Source organism: Panthera onca, chromosome B4, assembly GCF_046562875.1.
Source record: "Panthera onca isolate mPanOnc1 chromosome B4, mPanOnc1 haplotype 2, whole genome shotgun sequence".
Taxonomy (NCBI): domain Eukaryota; kingdom Metazoa; phylum Chordata; class Mammalia; order Carnivora; family Felidae; genus Panthera; species Panthera onca.
This window is the reverse complement of record NC_138345.1, coordinates 106,696,473-106,705,357: the sequence shown is the minus strand read 5'-3', so window position 1 is coordinate 106,705,357 and position 8,885 is coordinate 106,696,473. Positions and strand designations below refer to the sequence as shown.

Here is an 8,885-nt window from a genome sequence, read left to right as displayed (position 1 = left end):
TTTTTGACAATTTTTTTTGTGGTCTTTTTCATCCCAGTGAGGCAAGATCTTAAAACTCTCACAAGAGACGTCAAATTTAAGAAAAAGAGACACACGGTTTTATTTTCCAATACTGAAATATACTTGAAATGAGATCTCTTTCTTCTTTCTTATTCTGCTTCTAAGTGTCATTTTAAGTAAAGTAACACACATATTCGCCTTGCCTCACCTCCCTTTTTGATTTTTATCTATAAAATATATTATTTTGTGAAAAACATATTTTCCATAGATGAAGCTCCTGAATGAGTCTTTTATTATTTCAAAAGGGCCAACATGTTAGCCTCAGCTTTATAAGTTACAGCTTTATTCTTCTTTGAAAAATGCCCTGAAAACGCAGTGACAAATATAACAATTTCCTAAGCAATACTAGGGAAAGTGCCAAGGGAATTGTATGTTTCCTTTTACACAAATAACAGACATATGATTTCTATATGATGGAAGCTTGGTGATTAAGTATACTGAGGACAAAAAAACAAAAAAGCAAAAAACAAAAAAACCAAGTTTCTGTATCTCAGATTCAAAATGAGTTTCAGAATAGATTTTTATAATTAAAGAAAGTCACGCAGCCCTCATTGCCCTATTTCCCAGAGCTGTTAAGAATGTATGTATTCATGTATTTGCATGTACCTATCTGTGAAGGTGTGAGTACATGTATATATGCAAACATACAAGTACATCTGCATGCATATGCAGATGTAACTCTGTATTTCCTCTCCAATAAAAGCAATTTGCTTTTTTCCTGAAGACAAAGCGAGCGTTTCTTTCTTTGTTCAGTTCCGTTCATTCCCTTGGAAAGCCCTTCATTCTCCATCATTCTCCATCCATGGCAGCACACTGCAGAGGGGCTCCTAATCTAATAATGCCATGTGGTATTTTTACCTATCGTATCTTCATGCTACATGTTGGCTCCTTGAAGTTAAGAATTTGATTTCTTCCATCTTATTTATTTCAGGGTCTCATAATTGGTAGTTGCTCAAAAACTGTGTTCTATATGGATGAGTGAGTTTTGCCCACATCATCTAAGGTACCTTGTTTCCTTTCTCATCCCTGCTTGAAAACAGGCTTGTAGTTTGTTTGATACAATGTTCTCACAGATATTGTGAGGCAAGTGCTCTATAAAGCCCCCAAGGAAGGAAGATTTAGAACTGTTTTTCCTTTCTTCTGCTGCTTTAGTGGCTTAGTTAGGGAGGCACACAATATAGCTTGAAGCAGTGCAAGACCCAAGATCCTCATAATGAAAAGTTTGAGCTTCATCTCAGTTTCTTTTCATGAGCTAAACAAAATAATAATGTCTACCTCATAGGTTTTATAAAAGAAAAATGGGGCATCTGGGTGGGTCAGTTGGTTAGGCACCCAACTTCAGCTAAGGTTATGATCACATGGTTCATGAGTTCGAGCCCCTCATCAGGCTCTCCGCTGTCAGCACAGAGCCTGCTTCAAATCCTCGGTCTGCCTGTCTCTCTGCCACTCCCCTGCTTTCTCTCTCTCTCTCAAAAATAAAAAATAAACATTAAAAAAATGAAGTGATGCATGCATAATACTTACCAAAGGACAAGCACAGAAAGCAGGCAATAATGCCAGAATAAAGAATAAAGAACCCTGCTTTTTGTTAGTAAAGAAACTATTCTAGGTAAAAGAACATGAGAATTACTTCTTCAATATCTCTTGTAGTTAGAATGACTTTATGGTTCCTTTTGTCCCTGACCAGGAGCTTTATACCTACTTTTGTTACATAGTTATTAGTAGTATTCCTTGTTACCCTCAAGAAGTTTTCCTATTTGGAAAATAAATTATATGACCATCCTACTTCTAGTCTTTTTTTCATTCCCCTTTATATTTAAAAGTATTATTGAGTCATCTACAAATTGTAGATCTGACAAATCCCTAGAACCCAAATAAAAAAAGTGGTCAAGTATTACTGTTTTCTTTTTCTTACTCTTCAGCAAGAAAATGAACTAAGTTTTAGGTTATGTCATAGGAAAATATCTTGTTAAGTCTTAGCAATAATTGTAGCCTCTATTTTTCCTAAAAAAATAATTTTAAGGAATGTGCATGCCTCTTCGTTTTAATGTTAAAAATTACATCACTTCACTACATGTTTTTCTTGTCACAAAATTGAAACAGAAGTATTTTGTACTTAACAGTTTTCAGACACGGTTTTTCAGGGAAACCAGAAAGCTAAAAATAGACAAAAACAAACAAAAATATAATTAAACAAACAAGAATATTATTACATAAGAAATGTCCAAAAACAAGACATACTCCCCACCCCTCTAATCTACAAAATGATACCTACGATGGGTAGGAGTATAACATGAATATTAATTATTTTTTAAATGGGGCTTGGCAATGTATATATTTTTTTGTGGTTTAAAAAATTAATTGAGTTACTTTTTCAAGTTTTATTTATTTTATTATTTTACTTTTTTCAAGTTTTTACTTAAATTCCAGTTAGTATTCAGTTTAATATTAGTTTCAGGTGTAGAATTTAGTGATTCATCATATACAATCAACACCCAGTGCTCACCACAAGTGCCCTCCTTAATACCCATCACTCACTTAGCCCTTCCCACTCCCCCCTCGCCCAACAACCCTCAGTTTGTTCTCTATAGTTAAGAGTCTGTTTCCTGGGTTGTTTCTCTCTGTCTCTCTCTGTCTCTCTTTTTTCCCCTACGTTCATTTGTTTTCTTTTTTAAATTCTACCTATAAGCAAAATCATATGGTATTTGTCTTTCTCTGACTGACTTATTTTTTTTTTTTTTAGTGTTTGTTTACTTTTGAGAGAGAGAAAGCAAGCAAGAGAGTGCGAGTGGGGCAAGGCAGAGACAGGGAGACACAGAATGTGAAGCAGGCTCCAGGCTCTGAGCTGTCAGCACAGAGCCCGATGCGGGGTTCAAACTTAGGAACTGTGAGATCATGACCTGAGCTGAAGTCAGCTTAACTGACTGAGCCACCCAGGTGCCCCCTGACTGACTTATTTCACTTAGCATTATATTCTCTGGCTCCATCCACGTCGTTGCAAATGCCAAGATTTCATTCTTTTTGATGGCTGATGATTTTCTTTATCCATTCATCAGTTGGACATTTAGTGCAATCCCTATCAAAATACCACTAGCATTTTTCACAGAGCTAGAACAATCCTAATGTTTATATGGAACCACAACATTTGCTAAAGAGCCAAGGCAATCTTGAGAAAGAAAAGCAAAGCTAGGGACACCTGGGTGGCTCAGTCGGTTAAGTGACCAACTTTGGGCTCAGGTCATGATCTCATGGTCCGTGAGTTCCAGGTCCGTGAGTTTGAGCCCCACATCAGGCTCTGTGCTGACAGCTTAGAGCGTGGGGCCTGCTTCAGATTCTGTGTCTCCATCTCTCCGCCCCTCCCTTGCTTACGCTCTGTCTCTCTGTCAAATAATCTAGAACCCTCTCTGAGAAGTAATTCTGTCTTTAGTCAGAAATAGACTGCTTTACATCTTAGTCTGTTTATGAGATTCTTTGCTTGCTTGCTGCTTCTATCACTCCCAATCAGGGATGACAAAAAGCTAGCATCAGAAAAAGAAAAAAAAAAAGTTGAATACATAGTTTCTATAGGGGCAATCCTTTGATTTGAAGGTAAATGTTAATACCTTATAGTGGGTTATCTGCAGTACTTGATCTTTATAAAACCATATTGCCTTTAAAGTTAACAAGCAGTTCACAGTACTTACTTCCCATTCGGTTCTTCTGTATTTCATACATTTGGAGTAAAATACTGCCTGTGTTTCCAGAGAAGGAAAAATTATACCTATGAAAATTGAGAATGGCCTAAAAGGCAGATCCAAGATGACAATCCCAGAAAAATCTTACTTGCTTAGTGGCAGACACTTCTGTAACTAAGCATTTTCCTTATCCTGTTGATTTTTGTTTTTGCTTTAGTTGGTTGTATGACTTGACACCAAATGAATATTTGCTTGGCTAGAAATCATCTTATTTTTAAAATGCTGGGTTGTGACGGCCTGATACTCCTTCACACATTGTCCGAATTAATAAAAGTTTTGCTTTCTTACATACACTGAGCTAATGAACATGGTTTCCCCTGTCAAGCATGGAGAATGTTGGTAATTTCAGAGCAACCTTGAACTTTCTGGTAGGGCACAATCTGGTAGGGCACGTCCATTTTGGGGAATTAGGTGGCAGGAGAGAGTTCTCAAAAGGAAAGCATTGAAAAGCCAAAGACAAGCCCCTTTACCACATTGTGTCTCTGGTAGTGGGATATTGTTGGATGCATGCCTAATAACTTATTTGTACATCTTCCTGGCTCACAGGAACCTATTTAGCAACCTGCCAGTCCCAGGAAATAAGTAAGTCAGCATTTTCCAATCTATGGAATATTACCCAACTGTGAGTCATAAGATTAATTTAGTGGGTCAGAACCAATTTAAATTGTAAAGAAAACATCAAAGTGCTTTTTTCCAGTGTATGGAAAATATAGTTTTATAGAATTTCTGTTTTTATTAAAATATAAATTGTGTGTAAGATTGTTTATATAAAAGTAATCTTTTTACTGTGTGGTACTTTTAAGTCTATGGATAAAAGCCAACTATAGAAACTCTGTCCTTGTTGCCATTGGTTTGTCTTTTGATGGACAATGGTTGTTTCCTGGTCATTGATCCTCAAAGGAATGTTTGCTAAGTGATTTTAGGAGAAAAACTTATTCCTGTATGAAAAGGAGAGCAAAGACACTTTTTTTTTAACTCATTTTCCCTTCTTACTGGTACCTTGTTGCACATCATTTGAGGTTTATATCCACTGCAACTGTCATGTGAATATTATTTTTATGCTAAGGATGACAGAACAAAATAATAAGAAAAACCTGGATCCTTAAAGACATCGGTAAGTCACTGCACTGTGAAATGGCTCCCTTCCAGCCTTCTTGTCAATTTATGTAATAAATGTCTGAATTGTTTAAGCCATTATTCTATTGGTATTTTACAATTTATAACAAAAATTGAATGGCTACAAGTCTAAAGCCAGTTATACTGGAAGCAAATTCTAAATTTTTTCTCCACTTTCATTGTCTTTGCCTTTTACCTTTTGCCCCTCTTTTCCTAAGTCTCAGCTCTTAAGTTCATATTTGAATTACTTATATGGTGTTTACTATTACTAGATGAATGTTTTTTAAAGATATTATTTCTGGTTTTGTTTGTTTGTTTATTTATTTATTTTAATAAATGTTTTTCAAGTCAGTTGCTTCTGCCCTAGTTTGATCTCAAGGCTACTACTTAACTGGATTGGTTGATATAGGACTCTCAGCATAAAGAATATCAATTTCATCAAAACTTGGATATTACTAATCTGTAAATGCTGACTTTCCTTTAAACAGTTCTTTAAAAATTTCTTCCAAATCCTTCTCTTTGCTCAATTAAATTATACATATCTTAGTATATAACATTTTATTTATTCTTATTCTGTATCTTATAGAATACTGAGCTATAGCTTATAAAACATATTAATTTCCATGGTAAATACAGTGAAGGTGGAATTTAATTTTAATGAAGCTTGGTGTAACGAACATTCCATTCCAGTGAAATAGTAGAAAGCACCAGCTGGAGACCAGCTGTGTCCTACGGTCTTTGACTGTAAGTGAAATCTTACTACAACCCAATAAAGCAGATGCATCCTGTGATGAACTTTGCAAATCTTCAGATCAGGTCTCTTATATTCTATATTAGCTAAAAAGTGAAAAAAAATCATTCTCTTTGGAGGCTCATTAGTTTTTCTTTGATGCTTGGCCAAGAATTCAGTTCTCTGTCAACAAATGGAGGTAATATCTCATTGGACTACTTTGGTTCTAATGCCATTCCTTCTTAGATAACCAAGGGCACCAGTGATGTTTTGGGGGGAAGTCATTGAGAAGATGTGACCACTGGTTGACCTTCACACTGGACCCAGGCAATTGTAAGTTCCCCTGTCCTGAGAATGTGCATTGCATTTGCCTTTCCCATTTCCAGAAGCCGTCCCAAGGAAACAACCTTGAGGTTGAAATGTGGTGTTGAGATTATTCGGATGGTATATGTGTTTGAACTCAGTTAAGGCCTCTATGTAAACTTTTAAGATTTGCCAGGCTTGTGAAATGATCTATTCATCTTGAGATTGCCCAAAATAAACCTTATGAGTAAGTTCCCTTCTTTTTGCCCTTCCCACATAGGAACTAGTTTCAGATAATATCTAAAAACGCTCCCGAAGGGGTCGAAAACTAACAAATTCTTACATCAAAATACACTTTTTATTAGAATATAAAACAAGAAAATATAATTATATATTCTACAAAGGGGCAATTTAAAAAACTTGGGCTTTGATAAAGCTCTTTGAACTTGGAAGTTCCTCTTTGATAAAGATAATGTAATTTAACCATGTCAAGAGGCAAATAATTGTGATGATAAAAGTGCCAGTAGAAAGCTGTATAAATAGTAAAACCATAGGTTACTTAATAAAAGCACAGAAAGGGTGATGTGTTCATATAATTTTTGGTAATAGGCTTAAGTTAATAATTTAATGGCATAGATTTGTACCAATATCATAGTTCCATGAGTGTAGGCAAACCAAATATAACTTGAATATTTGCCTCTAATTACTCAGGCTGTGATTCAAAATTATAGATAGCCTCCTTTTCTAGACTTTGCTTTAGGCAAAGCATGGTTTTTATTGATGTCTACATTCTCGGAGCCTAGGAACTCCAGTCTTGGCTAAAATCAATCCCACACTGTTTAATAAATGGTTGGTTCACATAATTCTATATTTAACCTATGAAAAAGTTACAGAAGGATATATATAATATGTTTCATAACTTTTGCATAAAAATATCACAGTGATAAGTATTGTATTGTTAAGTATTGAATAAGTATCCATTCAATAAGTATTGTAGGATATTTTTAGGTGGTTTGAATTTAGCTTCAATAATTATAACATATTCTATTTACATATGGTGTGTATATGTGGGTAAGGAAGTTAAGGGTTTTTAGGCAAGATGGTGAATATGAAGTAGCCAATTGCTTAATTGGTGAAAATGTTGTATAAATGACAAGATTTAGATCAACTGATATAGATTCAGTTTCTGTATAAGCAGAATGTTTTGTTCCAGAGATTCAATTAATTATATATTAAGCAATTATTTCCAGCATGCCTATTTTGTACTGGGAATTATAATAATCTTTGAAAGTATAGTTCTTTTCACTAATGTTACTATTCTTCAAATCCAATAAAGGTGCATGCTACATGAAGTTATATGTAAGTGGGACCAAAATGTAAATGCATTACTAAATGTGGGAACGTCAAGCTTCAATTTGCCAAGAATTCAAAAGATCATCATCATCATCATCATCATCAATAATATTGAACTTTTTCAATAAGATGATAAGTATGTGATAAGTATGATGTGCATAGGATGATAAGTATGTGTGTGCAAACAGATGTATTTTTAATATAAGTCCTTAGGTATTTAATAAATACTAGGCAGTAGGAATGTATAAGTTTTTGTTTAATACAAAATTGTTATGAATTATTGTTATCTAGTTTTATCAGTTGTTTCAATAATTAATGGAAGGTCTGGTATATAAACTACAGTTGCTGAATGAATGGCTGATCGAAGAAATTAATGAATTATTGGATACAGAAATAAACCTTTCAACTACATATCAATGCAGTAATAAATACAAAACAGAGAGACTTCCTTATTTTGAAATGATAGTTATTAGTATCAGATTAAGCTCTTACTGAAGTTATATTAGAAAATAAATAAATTATAAAAATTTAGCAGTTTGAAGTGTTGGAAAACTTCCAAGGGAAGAGATGAGATTTGAGGAGGCAAGAACTTTGAGAAAACAAAATGCATTAAGTTGATCCCTATATTGGCCAATTTTCCTTTTTTTTTTTTTTTTTTTCTTCAGGAAATTTTCTGATTTCCTGCATGGGGAATGAAAAGCTGTAGCATCAGGCACTCCTCAGGATGCTTTGAGAGAAAAAAATGGGATTTTGGAAACAGTAATGCAGGAAGCATCGGATATAATGGGCAAGTTTTTCTTGTGAGTAATTGCTAACTCCGAGACTTAGGACACAATGGACATACTGATAAGATCAAAAGTAGAACCTATAAGAGTATCTAAAAAAATCTGGTAACTAGAAATGGATCTATATGTCTACAAAGGAATGGGCTGAGCCTCTTGAAACTTATTTCCTAGGAAACTCAATAGACTCATCCTAATAGCCTAACATCAAGTCTGAATTGGATCAAAAAGAATTGCCAATAAATTAACTGTATGCTAGAACGAAACTCAACATTCATTAGAAAAATTACAGAATTGGGAGTCTCCCTAATATATTATCTACAATATCTAGAGTGTGGTTAAAAGTTACTAGATATGCAAACAAGTAAAAATATGTGGTGCATAATATAGAGATAAAATGATCAATAACGTCTGATCCACAGATTACCCAGATGTTGGAATTAGCAAATAAAGACTCTTATATGATGGTTTTAGGAGGTGGAGAATCTACAGGTAAAGATGGATATGATAACTGAAGATTTAGAGAATTCAGAGGAGACAAGGAAATTCTAAAAATAAAAAAAAAACAGTGATTATAGAAATAAAAAGCACACAATCTCTAAAATTAAAAATGCATTGGATGGTACTAACAACACATGGAACATTCCAGAAGAAAGGGTCAGTAAACATGAGATCAAATAAAATTTTTGCAAGCTGGAACTCAAAAAGATTTTAATTTTAAAAGAGCTTCACAGACATGTGTGGCAATATCAAGTAGTTTGCCATTTGTATAATTGGAGATCCAGATGGAGAAAAGGAATGTTATGG

The 8,885-nt window shown here is 34.3% G+C and overlaps 1 long non-coding RNA gene across 1 annotated transcript; it reads left to right on the top strand.

Moving 5' to 3' along the window:
• The first annotated feature begins 5,901 nt into the window (after positions 1–5,901).
• LOC132695473 (uncharacterized) lies at positions 5,902–8,241 on the top strand. The gene is made up of 3 exons (XR_009617836.3): positions 5,902–5,973; positions 7,280–7,432; positions 7,962–8,241. It is a non-coding gene; the product is annotated as an uncharacterized LOC132695473 (long non-coding RNA).
• Positions 8,242–8,885: the final 644 nt, after the last annotated feature.